We start from the raw sequence: 16,715 nt of genomic DNA on the forward strand, positions 1-16,715 counted from the left end.
GCGGTCAGCAGTGGTGCACCTCAACCCTATCTATTGTGGACCGATAGCGGTCCTTACAGAACAGCAGACTGTACCGCACTCAACCCTATGTACTGTAGCACCCTAGACCAAGTTACCAGTCCTTATAAGAACTTTTGTGGACCAAGCAGGTTGTGTGTTAGTGATTAGCAGACTGTACGTCAGTCCCTATACCAATGAAGGACTGCTGCCGTATAGGGCAGTGGTCAGCAGTGGTGCACCTCAACCCTATCTATTGTGGACCGATAGCGGTCCTTACAGAACAGCAGACTGTACCGCAGTCAACCCTATGTACTGTAGCACCCTAGACCAAGTTACCAGTCCTTATAAGAACTTTTGTGGACCAAGCAGGTTGTGTGTTAGTGATTAGCAGACTGTACGTCAGTCCCTATACCAATGAAGGACTGCTGCAGTATAGGACAGCGGTCAGCAGTGGTGCACCTCAACCCTATCTATTGTGGACCGATAGTGGTCCTTACAGAACAGCAGACTGTACCGCACTCAACCCTATGTACTGTAGCACCCTACACAGACAAAGTTACCAGTCCTGATAAAGAGCTTTGTGGAACAAGTGAGCTGTGAATGATTAGCAGACTGCAGCAGAAAGGCAGCAGTCAAGTATAATATTCTTTCTATATTTGGAAGAAAGAATATTATACGTGTACAAGCCTATTACCGTACCACTGATACCAGTCCTGAAAAGAACCTTTGTGGAACTAATAGTAACAGCAACTCTTTAAACTGACCCTCACTGCCTGACACACTGCTTCCTTCCTGTCCCTATACAAAGTGGCAAAAAAGAGGAGCCTGGAACAATTACTGGTTACTGGAATAGCTCTTTTGTGGACCTGATAGTAACAGCTAATGATGATGATGATGATGATGATGACTAATCTGGCTGTCGCTAAAATAGCAGCACACAGCGCTCTGTCCCTTTCTCTAAACTGACAAAAGACACTCAGGCTGCTGCAAGAATCAGTAGCACAGCAAACCTATATACACCTAACACCTATACCAGTCCTGAAAAGAACTTTTGTGTACCAAATAGTTAGCGTTTTATCTGTCCCTACTCCACACAGCAACCTTTCCCTATAGTGACAGAAGAAAGAATGTAAAATGGCCGCCGGATCGGGTGTATTTATAAGTTAGGGGGAATGTCCAAGTGTCCATGTGCTGTCATGTCTCAATTGGCTGTCCTGTACCCCATGATGGATGTGTCATCAGGTCAAAGTTCCTTTACACAGTAAAAACACGGAAGCCCGCCGGGCGAACTACGCCAATAGTCCGCCGAACTGGCGGACCGCGAACAGCCGAAATTCGCCGCGAAGCGACCGCCGGGCGACCTGTTCGGCCATCACTAGTGAAGAGAGGGGGTAAACAGAAGGGGGAAGGGAAAGAGAGGGGAATTAAAGGAGGAGAGGAAGAAGGAGAGGGGATAGAGAGAGAACGAGGGAGGTGCAGAGAGGGGGTAGACAGAAGGGGGAAGGGAAAGAGAGGGGAAGTAAAGGAGGAGAGGGAGAAGGAGAGGGGGTGGAGAGAGAAAGAGGGAGGTGCAGAGAGGGGGTATATGAAAGAGGGGGAAGTAGAAGGGGGGCAGAAGGAGAAGGGAGAGCGAGAGAGAGGAGATGAGGAGAGATAGGGGGCATGGAGGGAAAGAGGCAGGGGTAGGGAGAGAGAAGGAAAGTGGAGACAGAGATAGAGAGTAAGAGGAGAGAGAGGGGAAGGGAGAGGCAGAAAGAGAGTGAATGGAGAGAAAGTAGTGTAGGGAGAGAAGAGAGGGGGAGGTAGGAAGAGAGAAAGTGGGAGAGGGGGGAGAGAGAGAGGGAGAAGGGGAATAGATGGAAGTGGGGGAGTAAGGGGGAGAAAATGAAGGTAGAGAGAGCGAGAGGTGGATAGGTAGAAGAGAGGAGAGAGAGGGAGGGGGAAGGAAGACAGAAGGGGGGAGGCAGAGAGGGAGAGAGAGAGGGGGAGGGGTAGGCAGATGGAGGGTGGAAGGCAGAGAGAGAAGGTGCAAGAGGGAGATAGGAGGGGAGGTAGAGGCAGAAAAAGAGTGAAAGGAGAGAAAGAGGTGGGGGAGAGGGGAAGGGTGCAGAGGGAAGGGGGAGACTGGGGGGGTGGCGAAAAGGAGAGAGGGGAGGTGAGAGGGCGTGGGAAGTGGGTAGATGGAAAAAGGGGAGGGAGAGAGAGAGAGAGGGGGGTAAGCAGAAGTGGGGGGAGAGAAGGAGGGGGAAGGGAGACTAAAGGAGGGGGGGCGAGGGAGAGGGTGCAAGGGGGAGATAGGAAGGGAGGTGGAGAGAGGGAGAGGCAGAAAGAGATTGAAGGAGAGAAAAAGAGAGGCAGGGATGAGAAGTAGTTGGGGGGGACTGAAGGGGAGGTGGGAGAAGGATGGGGGGGGGGGGGGGGGGTGAAAAAGAAGTAGGGAATGGGAAGGACAGAGCCTGGATCTGGGTTGGGCACTGAATGGGCACAGTCACAATGCACGGATACCAGCTGTATTTTCCCTGGACAGTTTCTCCAGTCTATGGTCTTTTACAGACACTGCCCATGAAAATATGGATCTTTGCAACCCTGGAGCCAGGCAACCAGCATTTTCAGAGGAAGAGACCAGCTAAGGTAATTTTTATTTTTCTCTCAGCTCTTTTCTTTTAATACGGAAAAAAAAATAAAAAAAGCCATTGTCAGGAAAACGGGGATGAGCAATGGAAGAGCCGGTCCAATCAATTCAGCGACACGGAGGAGCCCTGAGACAAAAGGTACCATGCAATGGAGTTTTGGAAATTAACTGCAAAGAGTCACCGAAATGGAAACTTATTGTACACGGGAGAATTTCAGCTTGAAATCCATTATGAGCTATTTGAAAAGCATGAAATGAAGTGTGGAGGATTGCAGAGAAATACAGTTTAGAAAAAATACTATTAATCTTGTTCTGTCTATGTGTGTTATTTAATAGTCCAGTGACTTCCAATTGTCAGACAAAATATCATCCGAGCTCCATAAACACCGCCTACTCTCTTATAAACCGATTGATGGCCGCTGTTTAACCCCATTAGTGCCGCGCCCATTTCGTGTACATTTTGTGCACGAAAAAAACGCCAAAACCGGATATTATTCTCTAAAATCAGAGACCCCGGAGACTAAAACGGTGGTAGTTGTATACTTGCGCAACTGTTAATCAAATCTACGTCTTCGGTATGAAATTACACTCAAATTAATTTTAGCATACGCAAACGCAATTTAAAAAATTAAAAATAAAATTAGTTTTTCATAAAATATAAAAGATAAGGCAGTGTTGAGTAAAGAGATACCAAACATGCCTCAAAATGGCGCGCATCCGCGAAACGGCACAAAACTGCAGTGCCCAAAATGGCAGTGGTGGCCCGTAATGCAGCCCACCCCCTATCCATGCGTCCGTCCCCCTAATCTACATGCGTCCGTCCCCCTAATCTACATGCATCCGTCCCCCTAATCTACATGGATCCGTCCCTCTAATCTACATGCGTCCGTCCCTCTAATCTACATGCGTCCGTCCCTCTAATCTACATGCATCCGTCCCCCTAATCTACATGCATCTGTCCCCCTAATCTACATGCATCCGTCCCCCTAATCTACATGGATCCGTCCCTCTAATCTACATGCGTCTGTCCCCCTAATCTACATGCGTCCGTCCCCCTAATCTACATGCATCCGTCCCCCTAATCTACATGCATCCGTCCCCCTAATCTACATGCATCCATCCCCCTAATCTACATGCGTCCGTCCCCCTAATCTACATGCATCCGTCCCCCTAATCTACATGCATCCGTCCCCCTAATGTACATGCATCCGTCCCCCTAATCTACATGCATCCGTCCCCCTAATCTACATGGATCCGTCCCTCTAATCTACATGCGTCCGTCCCTCTAATCTACATGCGTCCGTCCCTCTAATCTACATGCATCCGTCCCCCTAATCTACATGCATCTGTCCCCCTAATCTACATGCATCCGTACCCCTAATCTACATGCATCCGTACCCCTAATCTACATGCATCCGTCCCCCTAATCTACATGGATCCGTCCCTCTAATCTACATGCATCCGTCCCCCTAATCTACATGCATCCGTACCCCTAATCTACATGCATCCGTCCCCCTAATCTACATGGATCCGTCCCTCTAATCTACATGCATCCGTCCCCCTAATCTACATGCATCCGTCCCCCTAATCTACATGCATCCGTCCCCCTAATCTACATGCATCCGTCCCCCTAATCTACATGCATCCATCCCCCTAATCTACATGCGTCCGTCCCCCTAATCTACATGCATCCGCCCCCCTAATCTACATGCGTCCACCCCCCTAATCTACATGCATCTGTTCCCCTAATCTATATGCATCCGTCCCTCTAATCTACATGCATCCGTCCCCCTAATCTACATGCATCCGTCCCCCTAATGTACATGCATCTGTTCCCCTAATCTATATGCATCCGTCCCCCTAATCTACATGCATCCGTCCCCCAAATCTACATGCATCCGTCCCCCTAATCTACATGCATCCGTCCCCCTAATCTACATGCATCCGTCCCCCTAATCTACATGCATCCATCCCCCTAATCTACATGCGTCCGTCCCCCTAATCTACATGCATCCGCCCCCCTAATCTACATGCGTCCACCCCCCTAATCTACATGCATCTGTTCCCCTAATCTATATGCATCCGTCCCCCTAATCTACATGCGTCCGTCCCCCTAATCTACATGCGTCCACCCCCCTAATCTACATGCATCTGTTCCCCTAATCTATATGCATCCGTCCCCCTAATCTACATGCATCCGTCCCCCAAATCTACATGGATCCGTCCCCCTAATCTACATGTGTCCGTCCCCCTAATCTACATGCGTCCGTCCCCCTAATCTACATGCATCCGTACCCCTAATCTACATGGATCCGTCTCCCTAATCTACATGCATCCGTCCCCCTAATCTACATGGATCCGTCCCTCTAATCTACATGCGTCCGTCCCCCTAATCTACATGCGTCCGTCCCCCTAATCTACATGCATCCGTCCCCCTAATCTACATGGATCCGTCCCTCTAATCTACATGCATCCGTCCCCCTAATCTACATGCATCCGTCCCCCTAATGTACATGCATCCGTCCCCCTAATCTACATGCATCTGTCCCCCTAATCTACATGCATCCATCCCCCTAATCTACATGCGTCCGTCCCCCTAATCTACATGCATCCGCCCCCCTAATCTACATGCGTCCACCCCCCTAATCTACATGCATCTGTTCCCCTAATCTATATGCATCCGTCCCCCTAATCTACATGCGTCCGTCCCCCTAATCTACATGCGTCCACCCCCCTAATCTACATGCATCTGTTCCCCTAATCTACATGCATCCGTCCCCCAAATCTACATGGATCCGTCCCCCTAATCTACATGTGTCCGTCCCCCTAATCTACATGCGTCCGTCCCCCTAATCTACATGCATCCGTCCCCCTAATCTACATGCGTCCGTCCCCCTAATCTATATGCATCCGTCCCCCTAATCTACATGGATTCGTCCCCCTAATCTACATGTGTCCGTCCCCCTAATCTACATGCGTCCGTCCCCCTAATCTACATGCATCCGTCCCCCTAATCTACATGGATCCGTCTCCCTAATCTACATGGATCCGTCCCCCTAATCTAAATGCATCCATCCCCCTAATCTACATGCATCTGTCCCCCTAATCTACATGCATCTGTCCCCCTAATCTACATGCATCCGTCCCCCTAATCTACATGGATCCGTCCCCCTAATCTAAATGCATCCATCCCCCTAATCTACATGCGTCCGTCCCCCTAATCTACATGCATCCGCCCCCCTAATCTACATGCGTCCACCCCCTAATCTACATGCATCTGTCCCCCTAATCTACATGCATCTGTCCCCCTAATCTACATGCATCTGTCCCCCTAATCTACATGCATCTGTCCCCCTAATCTACATGCATCCATCCCCCTAATCTACATGCATCTGTCCCCCTAATCTACATGCATCTGTCCCCCTAATCTACATGCATCTGTCCCCCTAATCTACATGCATCCATCCCCCTAATCTACAGGCGTCCGTCCCCCTAATCTACAGGTGTCCGTCCCCCTAATCTACATGCATCCACCCCCCTAATCTACATGCGTCCGTCCCCCTAATCTACACGCATCCACCCCCCTAATCTACATGCATCCATCCCCCTAATCTACAGGCGTCCGTCCCCCTAATCTACAGGTGTCCGTCCCCCTAATCTACATGCATCCACCCCCCTAATCTACATGCGTCCGTCCCCCTAATCTACACGCATCCACCCCCCTAATCTACATGCGTCCGTCCCCCTAATCTACACGCAGGGCTTCGGACTCATTGAATTCCAATTTTTTTGTTTTTTTTGAAGCACGTGATTAGAGCCTGAGGCTCTTATGCCGCGTACACACGGCCAGACTTTTCTGACCGCAAAGGTCCGACGGATTTGTTATTCGATCGTGTGTGTGGGCTCCATCGGACCTTTGCTGTCGAAAAATCTTTCCGACGGACTCGAGTTGAAAAATCCGTTTGTGTGTATGCTAGTCCGACGGACGAAAACCGACGCTAGGGCAGCTATTGGCTACTGGCTATGAACTTCCTTATTCTAGTCCAGGTCGTACGTCATCACGTTCAAATCCGTCGGACTTTGGTGTGATTGCGTGTGGCCAAGTCCGTTTCGGTGGGAACTCTGTCGAAAAGTCCTTCGGAGTTCAGTCCGACGGAAAAAAAAGTCGCGGCATAATAGGCTTAAAAAAAAGGGGTGGGCTCGGGACGCAGAGCACTGTGCCCTGAGCCCACCCTGTTGTGTGACAATAGCAAATTAAAATTCACTTTTGTCTTTCCTGATTCTCCTCCCGGGCCAATCAGGAAGCAGGTTCTGAGACCCGCCACCTAATTGCAGAGAAGAGAAGCGATCCTATTGGGAGGAGGCGGGAGAAGAAGGAAGATGATGTGCGGCTTCCCCTGCCGCCGCCCGGAGGAAGTGCTGCCTCTGACCTAGATGGGGGGGGGAAGCGCGGGGCTGGTGATCAAGTGACCGGGGGAGGGGCAATTGTGGGTGCATTGTTTGCACCCCCCCATTGAGGGCATGTCTACGGGGCTGGTATGGATTTTGGGGGAGACCCCGCGCTGTTTTTTTTTTAAACCCGAAGTGCCTGGTATGGACTTTTTTTTATATATTTTTTTAAATAGACGGGGGCTGGTAATTCTAACCGCGAATCATTTTAAATGGGATTTGACTTGTTTTTTTTTTTTTTTAGAAATGTAATTTTTGCTGCAGCAGGTTTTATACGTGCTACAGATGCGTCACTTTACAGGCACATTAAGGGGACCCCCCGGCTCTATATGCATAATTAAAGCGGAGTTCCACCCATTTAAAAGTCAGCAGCTAGAAAAGTGCAGCTGCTGACTTTTATTAATCACTCACCTGTCCCAGGGTCCAGAAATGCGGGCGTACGAAACCCCGCTCCTCGCCCCCTCCTCTCCGCAGTGCCAGCATTCTAACTGTAGGCACCCGGCTGTGGCTTCACAGGGGGGGCGCAGTGTGCATTCGCAAGCCGCGCTGAGCGCTGTGATTGGCTGGCCAATCTTCTGGGACCTGTGACGGGTCTGAGAAGCAAGGGCGCTGCTAGGTGGCAAAAAGATCGGGGGCTTCAACCCGAAGTCCAAGGCCGGACTGGGCCGTGACCTACCTGACCTACATACACTGACGGTAGTGACCTACATACACTGACCTACATACACTGACCTACCTACACTGACCTACCCGAACTACATACACTGACCTACCTGACCTACATACACTGACCTACCTGACCTATATACACTGACCTACCTGAGCTACATACACTGACCTACCTGAGCTACATACACTGACGGTAGTGACCTACATACACTGACCTACCTGACCTACATACACTGACCTACCTGACCTACCTACACTGACCTACCTGACCTACATACACTGACGGTAGTGACCTACATACACTGACCTACCTGACCTACATACACTGACCTACCTGACCTACCTACACTGACCTACCTGACCTACATACACTGACCTACCTAACCTACATACACTAACCTACCCAAGCTACATACACTGACCTACCTGAGCTACATACACTGACCTACCTACACTGACCTACCTGACCTACATACACTGACCTACCTGAGCACCATACACTGACGGTAGTGACCTACATACACTGACCTACCTAACCTACATACACTGACCTACCTGACACACATACACTGACTGTAGTGACCTACATACACTGACCTACCTACAGTGACCTACCTGACCTACATACACTGACCTACCGGACCTACATACACTGACCTACATACACTGACCTACCAGACCTACATACACTGACCTACCTAACCTACATACACTGACGGTAGTGACCTACATACACTGACCTACATACACTGACCTACCCGAACTACATACACTGACCTACCTGACCTACATACACTGACCTACCTGACCTATATACACTGACCTACCTGAGCTACATACACTGACCTACCTGAGCTACATACACTGACGGTAGTGACCTACATACACTGACCTACCTGACCTACATACACTGACCTACCTGACCTACCTACACTGACCTACCTGACCTACATACACTGACCTACCTGACCTACATACACTAACCTACCTACACTGACCTACCTGACCTATATACACTGACCTACCTGAGCTACATACACTGACCTACCTGAGCTACATACACTGATGGTAGTGACCTACATACACTGACCTACCTGACCTACCTACACTGACCTACATACACTGACCTACCTGACATACATACACTAACCTACCTACACTGACCTACCTGACCTATATACACTGACCTACCTGAGCTACATACACTGACCTACCTGAGCTACATACACTGATGGTAGTGACCTACATACACTGACCTACCTGACCTACATACACTGACCTACATACACTGACCTACCTGACCTACCTACACTGACCTACCTGACCTACATACACTGACCTACCTAACCTACATACACTAACCTACCCAAGCTACATGCACTGACCTACCTGATCTACATACACTGACCTACCTGAGCTACATACACTGACCTACCTACACTGACCTACCTGACCTACATACACTGACCTACCTGAGCACCATACACTGACAGTAGTGACCTACATACACTGACCTACCTAACCTACATACACTGACCTACCTAACCTACATACACTGACCTACCTGACACACATACACTGACTGTAGTGACCTACATACACTGACCTACCTACAGTGACCTACCTGACCTACATACACTGACCTACCGGACCTACATACACTGACCTACATACACTGACCTACCAGACCTACATACACTGACCTACCTACACTGACCTACCTGACCTACATACACTGACGGTAGTGACCTACATACACTGACCTACCTGACCTACATACACTGACCTACATACACTGACATACCTGACCTACATACACTGACTGTAGTGACCTACATACACTGACTGTAGTGACCTACATACACTGACCTAGGTACTCTGACCTACATACACTGACCTACCTGAGCTACATACACTGACCTACCTGAGCTACATACACTGACGGTAGTGACCTACATACACTGACCTACCTAACCTACATACACTGACCTACCTGACCTACATACACTGACCTACCTACAGTGACCTACCTGACCTACATACACTGACCTACATACACTGACCTACCTACCTACACTGACCTACATAAACTGACCTACCTACACTGACCTACCTACACTGACCTACATAAACTGACCTACATATACTGACCTACCTGACCTACATACACTGACCTACTTACAATGAAATACCTGACCTACATACACTGACTGTAGTGACCTACATACACTGACCTACCTGACCTACATACACTGACCTACATACACTGACCTACCTGACCTGCTATGGCACTCGGCGGTGCTCGGGATCAGATCGACCCCACCGCTCGCTGCTCGGGGCTAACAATGGAGAGCTGCATGCCTGAGACAGGGGGCTTTTCGGGGTCACATTCACATTCATAATTCACCTTTATTAGGTTTCCCTTGCTAGTAGCGGGTTGGACCCCCTTTATTAGGTCCCCCTTGTTAGTAGTGGGTTGGACCCCCTTTATTAGATCCTCCTTGCCAGTAGCGGGTTGGACCCCCTTTATTAGGTCCACCTTGCTAGTAGCGGGTTGGACCCCCTTTATTAGGTCCCCCTTGCTAGTAGCGGGTTGGACCCCCTTTATTAGGTCCTCCTTGCTAGTAGCGGGTTGGACCCCCTTTATTAGGTCCCCCTTGCTAGTAGCGGGTTGGACCCCATTTATTAGGTCCTCCTTGCTAGTAGCGGGTTGGACCCCCTTTATTAGGTCCCCCTTGCTAGTAGCGGGTTGGACTCCCTTTATTAGGTCCTCCTTGCTAGTAGCGGGTTGGACCCCCTTTATTAGGTCCACCTTGCTAGTAGCGGGTTGGACCCCCTTTATTAGGTTCCCCTTGCTAGTAGCGGGTTGGACCCCCTTTATTAGGTCCCCCTTCCTAGTAGTGGGTTGGACCCCCTTTATTAGGTCCACCTTGCTAGTAGCGGGTTGGACCCCCTTTATTAGGTTCCCCTTGCTAGTAGCGGGTTGGACCCCCTTTATTAGGTCCCCCTTCCTAGTAGTGGGTTGGACCCCCTTTATTAGGCCCACCTTGCTAGTAGCGGGTTGGACCCCCTTTATTAGGTTCCCCTTGCTAGTAGCGGGTTGGACCCCCTTTATTAGGTCCCCCTTGCTTGTAGCAGTGTGCCTAGTGGTAGCACTGGCCCTGGAAACATCGCACATTAATGTAGCGCTGCACCATGAACTAATAATGCTTGGAAAGGCATTTTCCCTCCAATGGATCCTTGTATAGGATGTAGAATGCGGAGAACGATGCTCTTTGGAAGGACTTTAATCCCATGATTTCTGTATTCTATCAGGACACCAAACTAGTTGTAATGATGAGCAGTGTCATTTCTGGGCTGCACTAATCCTGGGAAAAGCCTTTGGACAGTGCTGAGCGTTCGCCGGGTTGTAAGGAGATTACTTGGTCTTTGGCTTTGACGGAACTCAGTTACGTTTTCCCCTATTGTCACAAATAATGCAGAGTGCGGCGGAGCCGGGCTGTTGCTTCAAATGGCGAGAATTATTTTCTCGGAGCTTTGTGTGATGAAATCCCTCCACCGAACGTTCCCCATTTACAACTCAATTCCGGCTTACAACCACACAGAGATCCTGCTGGGGGGGGGGGGGACATAGTTAATTATAGTTACATAGTTACTTATATAGTTACATAGTTACATATAGTTACATATAGTTTCATAGTTATATAGTTACATATAGTTACATATAGTTACATAGTTATATATGGTTACATAGCTACATATAGTTACATAGTTATATAGTTACATATAGTTACATAGTTATATAGTTACATATAGTTACATAGTTATCATAGTTATATAGTTACATATAGTTACATAGTTACTTATATAGTTACATATAGTTACATAGTTATATAGTTATATATAGTTACATAGTTACATATAGTTTCATATAGTTACATAGTTACATAGTTGCATTGTTACATATAGTTACATATAGTTATATAGTTACATAGTTACATATAGTTACATAGTGTTACATAGTTACATATAGTTACATAGTTACATATAGTTACATATAGTTACATAGTTATATAGTTACATATAGTTTCATATAGTTACATAGTTACATAGTTGCATTGTTACATATAGTTACATATAGTTACATAGTTACATATAGTTACATAGTGTTACATATAGTTACATAGTTACATATAGTTTCATATAGTTACATAGTTATATATAGTTACATAGTTACATATAGTTACATAGTTACATATAGTTTCATATAGTTACATAGTTACATAGTTGCATTGTTACATATAGTTACATATAGTTATATAGTTACATAGTTACATATAGTTACATAGTGTTACATAGTTATATATAGTTACATATAGTTACATAGTGTTACATATAGTTACATAGTTACATAGATACATTGTTACATATAGTTATATAGTTACATAGTTACATATAGTTACATAGTTACGTAGTTACATATAGTTACATAGTTACATATAGTTTCATATAGTTACATAGTTGCATTGTTACATATAGTTACATATAGTTATATAGTAACATAGTTACATATAGTTACATAGTGTTACATAGTTACATATAGTTACATAGTGTTACATATAGTTACATAGATACATTGTTACATATAGTTACATATAGTTACATAGTTACATATAGTTACATAGTGTTACATATATAGTTACATAGTTACATATAGTTACATAGTTACATAGTTACATATAGTTACATAGTTACATAGTTACATATAGTTACATAGTTACATATAGTTACATATAGTTACATAGTTACATCGTTACATATAGTTACATAGTTACGTAGTTACATATAGTTACATAGTTACATATAGTTTCATATAGTTACATAGTTACATAGTTGCATTGTTACATATAGTTACATATAGTTATATAGTTACATAGTTACATATAGTTACATATAGTTACATATAGTTACATAGTGTTACATATAGTTACATAGATACATTGTTACATATAGTTACATATAGTTACATAGTTACATATAGTTACATAGTGTTACATAGTTACATATATAGTTACATAGTTACATATAGTTACATAGTTACGTAGTTACATATAGTTACATAGTTACATATAGTTACATAGTTACATATAGTTTCATATAGTTATATAGTTACATAGTTGCATTGTTACATATAGTTACATATAGTTATATAGTTACGTAGTTACATATAGTTACGTAGTTACATATAGTTACATAGTTACATATAGTTACATATAGTTACATAGTTACATATAGTTACATATAGTTATATAGTTACATAGTTGCATTGTTACATATAGTTACATAGTGTTATATAGTTACATAGTTACATATAGTTACATAGTGTTACATAGTTACATATAGTTACATAGTGTTACATATAGTTACATAGTTACATAGATACATTGTTACATATAGTTACATATAGTTACATAGTTACATATAGTTACATAGTTACATATAGTTACATATAGTTACATATAGTTACATAGTTACATAGTTACATAGTTACATATAGTTACATATAGTTACATATAGTTACATAGTTACATATAGTTACATAGTTACATAGTTACATATAGTTACATAGTTACATATAGTTACATATAGTTACATAGTTACATAGTTACATATAGTTACATAGTTACGTAGTTACATATAGTTACATAGTTACATAGTTACATATAGTTACATAGTTACGTAGTTACATATAGTTACATAGTTTCGGTTTCAGGGAAAGTCTATTGATGATGATGTGGCAGCTGTTGAGCTTTTGTTGCGGATGAGGGAATTAATTTCTTCTAGGGAGGGTATTTTGTTACTGGAGAGTGTGGGGGGGGGGGGGGGGTATTGTTGCAGGAGAAGATCTATTGTTAATAGGGAGATCTATTGTTGCTGGGGGGCTATTGTCTTGTAAAGGATATTCTCATACAGTGTGGGAGGGGGGGGGGGCAACTTTAAGGGTAGACGTTGTCCAATTCTTGAAGTTGGTCTTTAACCACTTCATCCCCATGAGGATTTGCCCCCTTAATGACCAGGCCCTTTTCTGCGATGCTGCACTGCGTCCCTTTAACTGACATTTCTGCGGTCGTGCGACGCTGTACCCAAACAATATTGGTGTCCTCTTTTTTCCCCCACAAAATTAAAATAAAAGAGCTTTCTTTTAGTGATATTTGATCACCTCTGCGGTTTTTATTTTTTGCACTATAAACAAAAAAACAGACAATTTTGAAAAGAAACTTTTTTTTTACTTTCTGCTATAATACATATCCAAAAAAAAAAAAAGGCCAATATATAATTTTCTACATATTTTCGGTAAAAAAAACATTGTGGCAGATGGATCTGACCCCAAATTACACATTTTGGGGACAAATGACATTATTACATTGATCAGTGCTATTAAAACACACTGATCGATGTAAAATAGACACTAGCAGGGAAGGGGTTAACACTAGGGGGCGATCAAGGGGTTGTGTTTTGTTCCCTGGGTGTGTTCTAACTGTAGGGGAAATGGACTGCCGGGAACATGACAGGGACATGACAGAGATCACTGTTCCCGATTACTGGGAACAGAAGATTTCTGATATGTCATCTGGCAGAAGAGGGAATCACCTTGTTTACATAGGCAGATCCCCGTTCTGCCTCTGTACAGTGCAATGGCGGGTCGCTGTCCGACATCGAGTCCGCCGCGCCCGCTATCTCCTGGGCAAAGACAGATGTACACCTATGGCGGTTTGCGCAGGAGAGCCGACCTACCACAGTATAATGATGGTGGTTGGCAAGAGGTTAAACTGAAACAAGAAAAATATAAATATATTTATATATATATATATATATACATACACTGTACAGGTAGGTCCATATATATGTATATATATTTAGACATAGGCACAATTTAATTTTTTCCAGGCACAGGCAGTCCCTGAGTTACAAACATCCGACTTACAAACGACTCCTACTTACAAACGGAGAGAGAAAACAGGAAGTGAGAGAAAATCTACCCCTAGGAAGGGCAATTCTCTCCTGTAATGCCGCGTACACACGATCGGATTATCCGGCAGACTCTCCGTGTGTGGGCTCCGGCGGACTTTTGAAACAAACGGACTTGCCCACACACGGAGAAAAGTCCGTTCATTTTGAATGCGGCTCCAGGTAGACGGGACTAGTGAAGGAAGTCAATGTCGCCGCCTCCATCGGCGAGATTGACACCTCGTTGGTCCCGTCACCTGGTATGGATTTAAATGGGGAAGCTCTACACTGAAAAAATGGCGTGGGGGTCCCTCCAAAGTCCAAAGCAATAATAAGTGAGCGTCCCCCCTCCGAGTTGTACCAGGCCGCATGCCCTCAAAATGGGGGGGTGATTTGGGGAAGGGGGGCCCTGCAGCCTCCCACCCCAAAGCACCTTGTCCCCATGTTGATGAGGACAAGGGCCTCTTCCCGACAACCCTGGCCGTTGGTTGTCGGGGTCTGCGGGTGGGGGGCTTATCAGAATCCGGGAGCCCCCTTTAATAAAGGGGCCCCCAGATTCCGGCCCCCCACCCTATGTGAATGAGTATGGGGTACAGGTGATCCAGCCCCTTATGATGTCACAGTCCCAGAGGATGCTGGGAATGTGACATCATAAGGGGCGGGGTCACCATGTGACATCACCCAGTGACCCCGCCCCTTGTCCCTATATAAGTCGCCGCACAACTCGCCCCCAGCATTACGGCCGGAGACAGCGTTGTGTCAATATCGGAAGAAGGAAGAAGAAGCAGAAGGCGGCCACGGTGACAGCGACGGCGATAGCATCAGAAGACCGGGCCAATGCTAGTAAAAGAGCTGGAAAAAGAAAGCGGAGGCTCGGCAAGAAGAACCAAAGAGCGGGACAAGACCCCCCTAGCCAGAAGAAGACCCCCCGGACGGCGGCGAAAGAGCTAGCAGAAGATAGCAAAGCACCCCCCATGTTGAGGGCACGCGGCCTGGTACGGCTCAGGAGGGGGGCTGCTCGCTCGTTCCCACCCCCTTTCCTGACCGGGCAGGCTGCATGCTCGGATAAGGTTCTGCTATGGACTTTGGGGGGACCCCCACGCCGTTTTTTTGGCGTAGGGGTTCCCCTTTAAATCCATACCCGGCTACGGGGCTCACGAGGTGTCAATCTCACCGATGGAGGCGGCGACATTGATTTCCTTCGCTAGTTCCGTCTACCTGGGGCCACGTCCAAAATAAACGGACTTTACTCCATGTGTGGGCAAGTCCGTTCATTTCAAAAGTCAGGCGGACTCCCGCCACAGTCCACCGGAAAAGTCCAGTCATGTGTGGGCAGGTCCGCTCGTTCGGAAAGTCCGGCGGACCTCCGCTGCAAAGTCCGGCGGGTTGTCCACCGGATAGTCCGATCGTGTGTACGCGGCATACGAGTTATCATGGGAAAAAGGAACCTCCACTGAAGCTTTATCACCAATCCTTGTTTCCACTACAACCCCCAAATTTTTCAAATCTGATTGCCATTGGGACAGAAAGTGAGGTGAAATCTCCTGAACAGGGGCACAGACGGCAAAACAAATGTTACAGGGGTGATAACCCTTTCCTATGCTATCCACAAACCTTAAAAAATAATATTTTTGGCTGGAGCTACACTTAAAAAATGTACCTGTTCCGACTTACGTACAAATTCCACTTAAGAACAAACCTACAGACCCGATCTTGTTTGTAATCCAGGGACCGCCTGTATTTACCAAACCATATTCAAGCTATAGTTATAAAATGGATAAGGCACGCTCTTAGGTTTAATTTGAGGGTATGTACATCCAAATTGGAGGAAGGGTTTAGGAATTACAGGTCTTAAGAATAGTCATCCCCTTTTTTCAAGGGAGCAAATGTAATTGGACAATTCAATCAAAAGCTGTTTCATGGCCAGGTGTGGTCTACTCCTTCGTTATTTCTTCTT

This window comes from Lithobates pipiens, unplaced genomic scaffold (genome assembly GCF_037356315.1).
Source record: "Lithobates pipiens isolate NorthernLeopardFrog02 unplaced genomic scaffold, aLitPip1_a1.2 Scaffold_27, whole genome shotgun sequence".
Lineage (NCBI taxonomy): Eukaryota > Metazoa > Chordata > Amphibia > Anura > Ranidae > Lithobates > Lithobates pipiens.